Source organism: Anopheles merus, chromosome 3R (genome assembly GCF_017562075.2).
Source record: "Anopheles merus strain MAF chromosome 3R, AmerM5.1, whole genome shotgun sequence".
Lineage (NCBI taxonomy): Eukaryota > Metazoa > Arthropoda > Insecta > Diptera > Culicidae > Anopheles > Anopheles merus.
Genome location: NC_054084.1, coordinates 35,749,623 through 35,762,327, shown reverse-complemented (window position 1 = coordinate 35,762,327; position 12,705 = coordinate 35,749,623). Strand labels below are relative to the sequence as shown.

General features: G+C 45.8%; 1 protein-coding gene across 6 annotated transcripts in view; it reads right to left on the bottom strand.

Annotated features, from left to right (window-relative positions):
- Positions 1-12,705, bottom strand: part of LOC121595788 (protein rolling stone) — a 59,448-nt gene that overhangs the window by 26,901 nt on the left and 19,842 nt on the right. For 4 of the 6 annotated variants that reach the window (XM_041920008.1, XM_041920012.1, XM_041920014.1 and 1 more), the window contains exon 2: positions 10,538-11,330. The exons of the other annotated variants lie outside the window; for them this stretch is intronic. The gene's annotated coding sequence lies outside the window, so the exon portion shown is untranslated. The remainder of the gene's footprint in view (positions 1-10,537; positions 11,331-12,705) is intronic. 6 annotated transcript variants of the gene reach the window in all.

Below are 12,705 nucleotides of genomic sequence, written 5' to 3'. Positions count from 1 at the left end.
TGATCCATTCGCTCCCGGAAACATTCCCCGGGTAACTTGCTATACAAAACCAAGAAGTTGGAATGGTTCAAGATGAAGTGGGCGTAACATTTTACCCAACTCTTCACCAACGCCCCGGCGTGTTAAAGTTTCAACACAAGAATACACCCGTCAAACGCTCATCTCGTGATCATAGGTTTATGGGAAACTTATGTTCATTAACTGGGTTTTGTATCAAATAAAAAAGAAAGGAAACCAGACCAACAAAAAAATAATGAATGCCGTTCGTTCTGGGTCAGTGTAAAGAGAGAAAAGGCTCCGTTTGCCTCACAGTTTCACACCGAGAGAATTTCGTTGATTCGGCACTGGGTAGCTAACTTTTTAAGTGCTGTTTCGCAAGTGCTTCAATTAAATCGTTTTAAACCGTTCGGGGCTAACGCTGGTACCCCGCAGGGACAACACGAATGCAGGGGGGAATGGGTGAAGAAGCATCGTACGATGTGAATAAAAGAAGAAGAAGAAGAGGAAGAGAAAAAAAGTGCTACCGTATTTGTTCTAACTCTTCTGGTGAGTGAATTTGCTTCCCGTTGAAGAGTCCTTCATGTCGAATGAAGGAGCTTTTAGTGAATTGTTTCTAATGAATGTTCATCATTTAACTTCGAAGGGATTTTTTGGTAGGAGAGAGAGAGAGAGAGATGAGATGGACTTTTTGCGAAACTTTTAATACATGGAAATTGAGCGATGGTTTCCACTTCGGATATTAATTTGTTTAATGCTGAAGTCCTTCAGTAGTCCTCTTGGCGTAATAATTCAAGCATGTTTCCATTCCCTTTAGTTCGAGAAATCAATTTTTCCAACAGTTGGAAAACGCTTCCAGTCTTTCTAATGAATTATTGTTCAATTGAGTAAACAATTCTGCTCTCCATGCACACAGAACTTATTTTTCCAAAATCGACGTTTTGTTCAACGAGGCACACTCCAAATCTTTTTTTTTTAAAGAACGAATCACTTTTTCTCGATCCGTTTTCTTCCCGATGTATGTGCGCGCGGGGGCCCGATTGGCCCTAAGGCTAAAATTAATTGCTCAGCTGGAAGCACTCAGCTTTACCGCGCTGCCTCCACCGCCTCATCCAGCTGCCAATAAGCATCGTTTCACCATGCGGCGCACACGCTTGCACAGAGCTTTTGCTACTTGGGCTAACTTCTCGAGAGGAAAAAACTTTTTGCCCGAAACACTGGCAAAGATTGTGCAATCGTCGTCGGGCGGGCGCAGCGAAACGTCACGTCAGATGAAATTAAGCACTTATTTGTCGTTTGCCGTATCAGTGCTCCCAGGAAACCAGCGGGACTCTGCTCTGCACTGGGAAGGCACAAATCGAGAAGACAAAGTGCAAAGCACGCCGTGCGAAGGAAGTTGGCAGCATCAAGCAGATTGCCTTGTATTAAGAAAAAAAAGAAAATAAATAAAATGTCCTTCTCAAGAAGATTTTTGAACAAAGGAAAGATTTATCGCTTGTTGTAATTAGAACCACTCGCCACACCACATGATACTTATTTGAAATATTAAATATTACTAATAATTCATTAATCGATTTAATTGCTCAAGTTCTTGTTTGCTGAAGCAACCGTAGTAGTCACTTAAAAAAGGTCTGTCTTAACACCACTACTGATGGGCATGGTTATCGATGACTTGATGGCTTGATGGCTTGAACCCATGACGGGCATGTTCTATATAGACCGTACGACTTGCCGGCTGTACCACCAGACCAGCCCGGCTTTAAAACGTAAAAGTTGGTATAAATATGAAACATGACTTTCTACGTCAAACATCTATAGGGGGGAATACAGATGCAATGTTATTAACGTAACTTTCCATCAAATTTCGTAAATGACTAAAACTCTTTGAAAAAATGCAAATGGAACATTGTAAAACATGCCACCGTAGAGAGTAAGTTAAATATTCATCCCTGTCTTTCGTGTTCGTGCCCGTATTACGGCACAAAGTTATTCAATCTGCTCTAATCTATACATGAAATCATCCAACACACGTTCATTTCAAACCACCTAGACCCCACCACCCTGCAGAAAACCATCCAATCAGCCACCACGAAATCACACACAGAGGCAGCCAAAAAGTTAACGTATGGCCACCGTCTCAGTTCGCAATCTCAACCACTATCGATAACAACTCTCACCGGAACAGTCAAAGCGGCCGGCGTGGCCCGGGCAGAGCTTTGCAACCTTGAGCAAACACACATACACACCCCCATGCGTTCTCGAGATCTCGAGACCACTGACCGCAGCAGCCAAACCGCAACATGACGCGCGTTAGGTAATCCCCGTCCCCATGCTCCCGGCTTGTGCTTGCCGAACCGAAAGTCCAAACAGTGAAGAATCCGGAGAATGTTGCGTGCCGCGCGCTGCTGGAGATTAAAAATGCAAATCAATTCCCAGTGCCAGGCAAGCCATCACACGCTGCACGGAGGCCAGTCCGTGCTGCAGCAGTGCAGGATGCTGGCCCCTGGATGGAAGCACGGGGAATGGTAGGAAAGGTTAGAGCGGACTGCTACACACAATCGATGCCAAAACTGATGTCTTCACGCCACATCAAACTCGTCGAACGTCGAACCGGGTAAGCGAGCATGAAACGAACGATTCATCCCGTCATGCTGCATCCCATGGAGCACGCGTAGCATAGCACACAGCATAGCAGCGGGCGGAATTCGAACACCATGGCGGTCAACAGTAAGGCGGAAGAAACGACCCGGCCCGGTACCGGATCGCTCTTATTGACTCCGGTGAACTATTCGGACGTGATTGGCGTAATTCAATTACCGCAGTTTTGGGCTGGACCGTGTACATCAAAGTTGTCACGATGTGTTTCCCAGACTGTGGGAGGGCATTCGTGGCAGCATTACTTTGCTCGCGTCTTGGCACTAGAGCGCGGCGCACATGGAATGGTACACGCACGATAGGCGATGCAGGCGAAGAAACTGCAGCCCGAAACAGTGCAAAGAGAGATGTGCATTAGTTTGACCTTTTGCGCGACGCGAAAGATAAACATGAGCGAGCTGCCACCCCGTTTGCCGCTTGTCGTGGGAAATCGGCAAAAGCGTTAGGTTCGTTTAGAGGTGTTATGCGCTGAGAGCTGCGTGATGGGATTGATTCGGTGCATCGTTTTGGTCGAGGTCTAGGTGCATGTTTTTGCTCGGGTGTCAATAAAATATTAATTGATTAAATTCAATCATATCGTTTTCTTTGAAGAAGAACCGCCACACAACGGTGAGAAAATTTAAATCACTCGATTCGATTATTGGTGAGGTGCAATAAAGCATTCAAATGTCATAGGAATGCCTCTGACACCATTTTACTGTCTTGTTGAGTATTAAATAGCAATAAACCCCAAAAGCTCACTAATAAACCATAAATTCCAATTTCTCCCAAGCGCCATCTTGAGGTAATTTGTACAACTAGCAGCAAAATATACTGAATTAGCCATATTACAAAGCGGATTAGATTACAAAGAATTGCCTGAAAGAGATCAAAATGATAGAGTAATTTTATTATTTCTACCATAAACCTCTCAACTTTAAATGACTAGAATAATTTTATCTTTTTCTTTGTAAAGTTCTCAATTTCGAATGACCTACCGATAATGAAGTAAAACGATGCCCAAGAAGTCAGCTGCAAACCTCAACCTCTTCCCATTACCATCAAAAAGCCAGTGTCATTAACGTCTTTTCAAGCGTAACAAGGGAGCAGCAGGCAGCTGTTGCCAAAATTAATGACTTTCATTTCATCGCAACCAAATATTTTCTATTGTCTCCGTCTCGTCTCCCGCCCATGGAAGATTCAATTTCACTCAGCCCGAAACCCACAAAATATGCTTCCCATAAAACCGGACCCGAGTGAGTGCGGTCGTCGGCGTGTGAATTTGGATATTAAATCGATCTCTGCAGGCGTTTGAAGGACATCGACAGATACTAATGGCAAGGGTCGCGCGTCGCCGCACTTCTGCAAAACCGCACTCAGTAATTTATGCTCCAGTATTCAGTGGCTCCCCGGTTTGATAGCTCGCTGCTCGCTGTTTCTCAGCAGAACTCGGAAGCAAAGGGGTTTGGGTGGCTTCCGGAATAATAATCGGAACCTGTTTTTATAGCACTCAACGACCGGAACACGGTCGGGCACATACACATTGCGATGCGATTTTATCTCACTTCCATCGGCGAAAACAGAGAGATGGCGTGATAATTAAAGCAACTCCCCAAAATCCCCTTTGGCACGGGTAAAACAATATTCAGCAGCAATATTGGAACCCGCGTACAGGTTGGTGCTGTAGGTGAATTTTCAAAGAATAATAAAATTCATCGAAAATTGAAAACAATTAAAAGTTCCATTTCGTTTCATCACCTTTTTGCGGTCGGTGGCTACAAACGGGACGGGCTGGTGCCGATAACCTTCCGGGGACCGTTTAAACAAACTTGTCCCAAACACACCACCGATGCAGCCATACTGAGCCATATTGTTTCTCGGCACTTTGATCGGATCCAGAAGGGCGAAGGAAAATAATGTTATGCAATTATGTTCTGTCCATTCGCAATCGCCGAGTGGCAATGAATAATGAACTGCCAAAGGTATCGATAATTATTTAGCAAAATTTGGCGGGGGAAAATCGTGGAAAACGAGCACGCTTAAGCACCTTTTGCTTATGTCACGCCTTCAGTTTCTTTTGAGCGCTCGGGAGGAGCTGTTTTGGAGAGTAGAATTTCAATATATGCAGAAGTACTGTTTACCGACAAGCTGGTTTAACAGATAACACTTAATCATCAGGAGATTCTTACTTACAATTGTTTAAAGACATATCTGATTCGATAAACAGCTTTGGGACAGAAATTTTCAGCATTCTGTTCGATTAAAATCGGTGAATACTACAACTTATTGTCTCCAAGATCTTTAAGACATTGATAAACTATGTCAATTTCATTAAAGCATCTCATCAGACTAAATGTCCCTAAAAATCTGGTCAGGCGAGAGAACAAAAACCGTACGGCAGCATCGCACCGCGAAACGGCTCCACCGAGCATTCGGGGCGCTCCAGATTGCGCCACCAAAGTGCCATTATTTGTGCGACCTGTGTGCCAGCCGCCCACAAGCAGGAAATTCCGACCGAAAATAATTGTGATTGCATGATTTTTTAATTCCTTCCGGGAGTTGCACCGTCCGGGATAGGTTGCATTGCGCCTCCCTGCCAACGACGGGTAACCTAATTTCCCCTTCGACTCTCCCCACACACTCTCTCTCTCTTTCTCTCCACACTCACTGATTAGACTCACTGACAAGATAAAAGACAGATAGTTTTCCACGATGAATCCCATCCGACCGGGAATGGCTGGCAAGCGAGCCCCGAAAGGTCGTACCATAATCGACGGGCTGACTCTGCAGCTGGCAGCAACAAAACGCCGAGGGAAAAGATAGAAACACACACCGTCAAAAACAAAGTACTCACGCCTTCCCCCTCCAAAAAGTGCTGGTGGAATCCAGTAGCAGTCTGGAACGCTGGCCCACTGGGTTAAGCGAACGTTACGCTGTGGCACACGGCACGGGTCGACGATGCAGCAAAACAAACCCTCGTGCGACAATTTTCATTATCGTGCGTTGTTAAATTTGCATCCTGTCAATCACGGAACCATACGGAGGCAAACTGCGGGAGCGAGCGAGAGGACCTGTCATTCAGACACTGTGCCGGCACACCGTCATGTGGCTTTTGGAGCTGAACATGAGAGCGTCAATCACTCGCGACTGCACAGCCAGTAGAAAGGAGGAAAAAAAGCGGCTTGCCTGCCGTCAAACACTCCCGGACTGTCAGCGTCCCCGAACTCATGCATCGCTATCGAGAATGGGATCGACGAGCACCATCAGGCACTTTAGGGAGATGTAGTAGATGTTGGGAATGGGACACAAAAGGACACCCCGGATGACAGCTTAACGGATCTATGCCAACGCCCGTGGAACGTCCGAACGTCGGTACAGCTTTAGTTGGAAAGAAGAATGAGCGCCGCGCCTGATGTGAACCAAAATCAGAAAACACGGTGTGAGATCTCAGATCTGGGATGCTTCGTTCAAAATTCAAACCCAAAAAGAACCTCAAAAAAGAACGAATCGACCGGAAGGGTCGGCCGAAGTGGAAAAAAGGGAAGGAACCCGCAAAAAAAGAACCTCACATCGAATTTTCCACATGACATTCAACGCAAATTTACGAGAGCCAATCTTGCGGCTAAACGTCAAAGCCCCCGGCGGAGTATTTTTATGTGTTCTGGTCCTCCACTCCACCAATGATTCCGGGCAGGACCTTAGAAGCTAACAATGTAGGAAGTTTTGCTTCCCATGCTTACCAGCTTCCCCATTCTCGGGGAAGAATAAATTGTAAATGGGCAAAGAAAATGGTGGTTCCGGTCAGGGACGGCACCGTCTCTGGCGAGTATCTGCAGAAATTATTCATCATCACCTGGTGAACGCGCATACTTTGTCGTTCTGCGGGGTTGCTGAACGGGGACTCCGTTGGAGCACAAACACCACTATCATCCGCCAGCAAATAACGAGCACAACTAAAGGATGCTTTTCCTTTCGCAGTAAACTGCTTACGAACGGGGCAGAGTAGAACGAGCTTGTTATTACCAGCAGGGAAGCATGCTTCAAACGGAACGGCAGTTACACATAAACATAAAACCCCCGAGCGCGAGCTCGCTCGTTTCACATTCAAGCAAATCAAGCAAAGCACCAAGCGTAATCGTAAATGGGTTGAGCTGGGAAAACTACACCACAAGACAGAGCGGGCGAGTCTCGCAGGAATCGCAAAAGATTCTCCTAGCCCTTTAATTATACATTCGACTCACAAACACTCACACGCAGGGAGTAGTTTAGCAAACGAGAGAGATATATATATTTATTTAAAATTATTCTCACTTTTTAATGTTACATCGCGCTGCGCGTTTTATACGCCAAGGCAAGCAGTTGATATCCTGGCAGGTATCACGTTGAGCTGCTCCTGCTGCTGTATGGTGGAATCATTTCCGGAAAAAGGCTCGCAAACCTAGAAACAACGAACAACGTTGGTGTTGGGTTGGCATCATATTCAAGCCAACCACCGTGATGCCGCTATTCTGCCAAAGCTCACGTACAACATGAAAGAGCACGTGACAGCAGGCGAGTCGGAACTGGAAAAGGCAGTCCGTCGGATGGATGCCGCGCGTTTCTTCCAGCGCTCTCGCATGGAGCGCTCATTATTTTCTAAACTGAAATTCCGATCCCTGCCGAGTGCGGATTAGAAATTCTTGGAACTTGGGGCGCTGGTGCAGCCCAGGTGGAGCAAAGAAAATCAAAATATTTGTTCATTTGACTTAAGATTAATCAAAAACCGGTGACGAACGGTGAGGAGCGTTCGTTCAACAAATAGGGCTTTTGATGACACAGGATGCTGCTTGATGGCAAACGTGCCACCTTTTCACCGGAATACAAACTCAAGGTATCACTCATCCGGTGGGCCCAATCAAGCGGACAGAATCAAGGGAAGAGCGTTTGCTTCAGGATCAGGATTGCACAATGTTTCGTAATGAGGGAGATAGTAACGCGTTGCTTACGATATCAAACAGCTATGGGGCTAGAATTATTCTCCGAAGTAGCTTTGAAAAGGTTTGAGCAGCTTAGATTGACAGTAACTGACATCCTTAATACTTTAGGAATAAAAAGTAATAACTTGGATGGCTTCATGAACAACTCCAACAAGATTCGTTCGGGAGATATCTTGTAGTATTTGAAGCAACAATAAACTTATCTGTGACTCATCAGTTCATCTATAACAGTATACTAAGACCAGTGTAGGCAAAGACTCATCTCAGGCAAGATTACTATCAGCTTAGATATGTTTCTCAATAATGATTACAATATCTCACAGATTTCAGGAAAATGATGAGCTTGTTCAAGGTCTAAATCATAAGGATCAATGTACTAAAATATCTATTGCTTGAAGATTTCAAACTGGAAAGTGTAACGAGGAAATCTTCTGAGAATTAATCAATATCCAAAACATAAAGTTGGAATTTTAAGTTTGAATTGGATCTTACAGCTATTCAAACGAAGTCGACAATTATTTAAATCATGTGGACAGTGTACAAACTGCGGGTTGACGTATTTACAAGCGGTAAACGTTTATGTTTTTCAAATCACGCATTGTTTTAAACATCTTGACGATTGTGTATTGGACTGTAAAACCATGTATCTTATGCTCCAGTTAGTGATAAAAATCTACAAACCTCAATAATTTGTATTTTTCCTTCATTAGAATTCATAGATGCATATCTACCTCAACTATCATCTCCCAACAACTACCGAGCACTACAAATTCTTCACAACATCGCTGCTACCGTTGCGGTCAAGCAAAGACGGTGCAGTAATTGTCCACTTTTGAAAATCCGTTTAAATACCACCCGCTCCAGAATCTCCCCATTGCCGGGTCTGCTGCAAACTAGCTGACATCTTGTTTTGCAGTCCCCTCATTTTGCCGTCGCTCTTTCAGCAAACCCCCACTTTTGCAACTTAGTTTTGCAAAATTTACCCAGCCAAATACACAGGCACACACAAACTCCGAGATTAAACTCCGTAACCCCGTAACTGGGTCCATATACCGTGCAGTTGGAAGGTTATTTTCGGGTGCAGTTCGCCTAGTTCGCCGCCTATCGGACGCAATAGGTAAGGTGCAGCAATAATGTCCTCAATACGCCATACTGCACTTCTCAACGGCCAGGCTCCGGGCTGCCATTTTGGTCCCGACCAGAGAGCCTCGGCGGTGTAGACGAAGGGTTCCGGAAGAAAGACCTTATCACGTTACGAAAGCCAAATCAAGTAATTTGTGCTATACAGCGAAAAGTTGCACCTTCCAACCGGCGTTTGCTACGGTAAATATTTTGCCCTTCCAGGGAAAGGGATGGAAAGAGGTGTGTGTGTGTGTGTGAGAAGGTCTGGTTTTGTCAGGCTTTGGAAGCGATACTGAACAAACACCACACAGTTGTGTGTCCATGGCCAGTGGTGGTACTGAATATTCAGCAACCCGGCCCGGTTCCACGAACAACGACGCGCGCGCTTGGCAGCAACGCTCTGACCGAAAACTTTCCTGCGATTTTCTCGCCTCGCTTCGACCGGGAGCAGAAGCCGGAACGATGGTGAAACAGGGTGACGAAACTTTTCGACACTTGCTCGGTGCAACTGCAACGCCGCCACCCTGGTGTGTGCAACTGGGTCCTGGAGCAAGGCCGTCTCCCGAATGTCGTGTCTTCGCCTCGTCCCGGAAAGGGGAGGAAAAGCTTAGAGCCAACCAAAAGAAAAAAAAAACAAAAAACACACCCTCTGCAAGGCAAATGTTCGGAATTTACAGACGGGAGATCGGGGCTGGTGGAAAAGTCCTTCCCCCGGATCGATAAGTGGGCTGGAAAGCTGGTGTGCTGATGGTCGTCGTCGTCCCAAGCATCCCAGTAGCGACTGCCAATTCGGGTTCCGAATATCCGGCCGCCATTGCTCATTACGAATTTGCACTGTTGGTTCCAAGGGGCAGGCCAGAAAAAGGGGATGTCGTTCGTTTGGGATGTCTTGTGCTTCGGTAAGTCTTACAGCATCCACAAGCACACAAACACAATCATTTTACGAACGAACCAAACCCAAGGCCAATAATTTTTGGTGTGAGTGTTTGGTTGTCCTTTTCTTTTTCGCAACTTTGGTTTGCTTTCCACATAATTTTCCCATTTTTTCCCCACTTTGCTTCAGTCATTCGGTCGATGACAACCCTGGAGGGAAAGAGAGAGAGTGGGACCTTTATTTGGACAAGCTTAAATTGTCAGCTTCGCAGGCAGCTGGGAAGAAGGGTGGGGCGGCCACCCCTCAAGTTGTGGGAAATTAATATTTTCCTCTTCACAATTTTTGCCGTCCTTAGTGCGCCGCTGGTAGTGAAGTGGGCACGTCGTATGTGATCCTAATTTCGCCTCCGACTTCTCATGAAAAGATCTCCGGCCAGTAGAATATGGTTTTCTATTCCTTTTTTTTGCTTTCGGGTGAATGTTCCTCTGGCTCCACTGTTTGATGTCGAACGTTCGTATTAAGGTACATGTTTTCGCTTTGAAAACAAAAAATGGTGGCGGAAAGCCTGCACATAATTTCGACCACTGCACTATGCTAAAACGGGGCAAAAGGGAGGAAGTTGGGGAGGTTGTGGGGGTAAATGTTCGCATTGCTTGCAGTCCCAGACAGCGGACAACGACGTTGAGCGCTGCTGCTGCCTCAATGCCTTGCGCTGACAGCGTGGACAGCGTGGGACCGGTGTGTTACTGAGCGGCCTTCAGGGTGACCGGCTTGTTTTTGGGAAATTCCCCACATACACACAAAAAACGACAAGATGCCCGCTAGCAAATCGAAGATGTTCTCCTGCTCTCTCTCTCTCTCTCTCTATTTCTCTGTACAGCACTGGAACTGGAGGAAAACGGGCGCTAACGGCAGCAATGACATGGAAAATTACCTGCAGCAGGACGGTGGCGGCGGTTCCACGTTGTGCGAACACGCACAACTCTCCTCCTGGTATTCCAATGTGGCGGCGTTTCGGTGGCTCCCGGTCTACAGTCAATTATGTGCGAGTGCGAGGGTGCACCACCGCGGGAGGGAGTGACACCCGGGGAGAAGTAGTGCGTTGGCAGACAGGCGGAAACGACAGCCCGTAGCCGGAAATGTGGTGTGAAGCTTTGGGCGGGTGCTCGGGAGAAGACACAACAAAAAAACCGTTTTCCGAGAGGAAAATTTGCACCGCTTCCACCACTACCGGAACTCCGCTCGGGTACGGTATTTAGATTTCACCTCCTCCCGCGCGATGACGTTGCTTCTTGACGCTTTTCACAGCTATGTACTCACACACACACGTGCGCCCACTTATACCTATATTTGCACTAGCACACAGGCACACACACACACCCGTCACAGGGAGGGAACCCTGCTGTCGTAAAGCACAAGTTTGCTGCCGTTAGAGTGAAGAAGCCTTCGCACGAAATGCAAACACTCAACCGTTGCATGCGAAACTTAATCTTTTTTGCATTACATACACTTTTTGTAGGACAATTCCAGCACACACAAACACACACGGTACGGTTCACTGTGCACGGGGGAGAGTTTTCCTCCCCAAGGTGGGGGGGGGAGTGGAAGTGCAGAAGAACCCTTTTTGCCTCCCCCACGTTTTCACTCCATTGCTTTGCTCCCCCGTGCTTGCTTACATTGCACACACTCTCACTCACTTGGTTTGTTGTGTTTGGTGCGTCGCCAGCCTGTGTTGTTGGGGAAAACATTTGTTCCAAAACATTACCTCTTCTGGAGCAAAAGCACCCCGAGCGAAGAAGCCCAACTGACCCAACGCATTAAAACGAGGTTGTGGGGAGGGGGGGCAATAAGAAGGTAAAGCTAACTCCCAGAACTCTCCCAGCGCCTGCTCCGCGCACAAGAGCAAACCCCGGTGAAAATGGAAATGCAATGCAAACAATTAGACGAATTGATGTAAAATAAACAGATCTATGTGAGCGGATGGAAACATGAAGATGGGAGGGAGGGTGAAAGAAATGAAACAAAACGAAGCTTTCAACAATACTACCGAAAAGATGTACCAAAACTCCAAACAAATCAAAAGGCAAACATAAACGACAAACAAACACACACAGCACGGGGGATGTGTAGTGAAAGCCGACGGTTGTAAACGATAAATTTGCACACCTTAATGCCCGTGTTGACTTATCAACGGGTCAGATGGTATCATGAATACAAGAAATGTTTTTTAAAATGCCACACCGAGATAACGTTTATCTAACGCCTCCTTTTCGGTAATGAAATGCATACACTGTAAGAGCTTTAAAGCTGTAATTTAATGTAAATTGAAAGGGCGTACCTTCTCATAGGGGAGGGGCTTTCGAAAAGCATTAAAGCTAGCACAATGTCGCCTTCTTGAGAATGGAGAATAATTTTGGCACAGCGCGAACCCGATCACGGTATCGTGTGGTTGTGGCTTTCTGGTTTTGTGGGAGTTACGCAACGCATCGAGGGCAAAACAACGACCGACAATACCGTTCTTCAATCAATCAAAACTCTGCCAAGTGTGTCAAGTGTAATGGGGCTGACATTTGTGTACATTAATCAGGCTGTTACATAGAATCGTATTCCTACGAGCAGCTTCAGAATCATGAAATCATTTGATGCACGTGTTAAAAGAAAGGATCAATCAAATAAACATGAATTAGATCATATAAAGAAGCGGCTACTACACTTCAGCTAAGGAATAGCGAAACAGAAAAGTAGTAACAGTTTCATGTACAGCTTTCCACCAGTAAGTAGAAGTAGAAAATACTTTTAACCAGTAAGTAGAAATCAAATGGAAGTTAATATACAGTGAAATCTCTCTAAGGCTTCAAGGAACCGTCAGCATAGAGCACGGCATGTTTATGTTAGGGAAAACCAATAAAAGGTTTGCTACAAAGTATCTCTGAAACGGCGAAAAATCTTTGGCATCGTTTGATAAATATTTTTGTGGATTGTCATTCAGCTTAGACATTGAACAGATTCCTTTAGCCTGCCAAATCACATATGCGGCTTAGATAATATTAGCCTTAGGTAGACATTTATCATGAAGAGACATCAAATGTATGGAATTTGACG